This window comes from Crinia signifera, chromosome 3, assembly GCF_055691185.1.
Source record: "Crinia signifera chromosome 3, ASM5569118v1, whole genome shotgun sequence".
NCBI classification, from domain to species: Eukaryota; Metazoa; Chordata; class Amphibia; order Anura; family Myobatrachidae; genus Crinia; species Crinia signifera.
Window position 1 is genome coordinate 8,800,154 of NC_139219.1, and position 595 is coordinate 8,800,748.

Genomic DNA, 595 nt, shown 5'->3' on the forward strand with positions numbered 1-595 from the left:
GTAATGCTATAACCATTACACCGTCCGTACTGCCCCGTATATATAACACATGGTGGGGATAGAACCCATGACCTCAGTGCCGTGAGGCAGTAATGTAACCATTACACCGTCCGTACTGCCCCGTATATATATATATATATATATATATATATATATATATATATATATATATATATATGCAATACCATCGTTCATACGCCACTGCTCATATACAGGAGCGTAGTACAGAATATTTCCTAGAACCTAGCAGTGTGTTACAGAGTGTCAAAAGCTAAATGATAATCTGGGTGTACAGACCCGCCAAATCAATCCCCGGAGGCTGGGAGCATGTGTCTGAGCTATGCACAATATACATAGCCATGGATTCACAGCTACGTATAAATAATATATGAATAATCATTGCCAGGTGGGTGGAAGTGAAATGATTGTTCTGTCTGGTGAACTCCTGTTAAATGCGTTTATGGTGCGTATAGTCCTCGCTGTCTGCGCTCTCTGTTTACATTCATGTTGATGTTTCAGCGCTTGCTGTATCACACACTGTCCCTTTAAATAAAACCATGTATCATATCTATCAAATAGACGGTTTCACTTCATA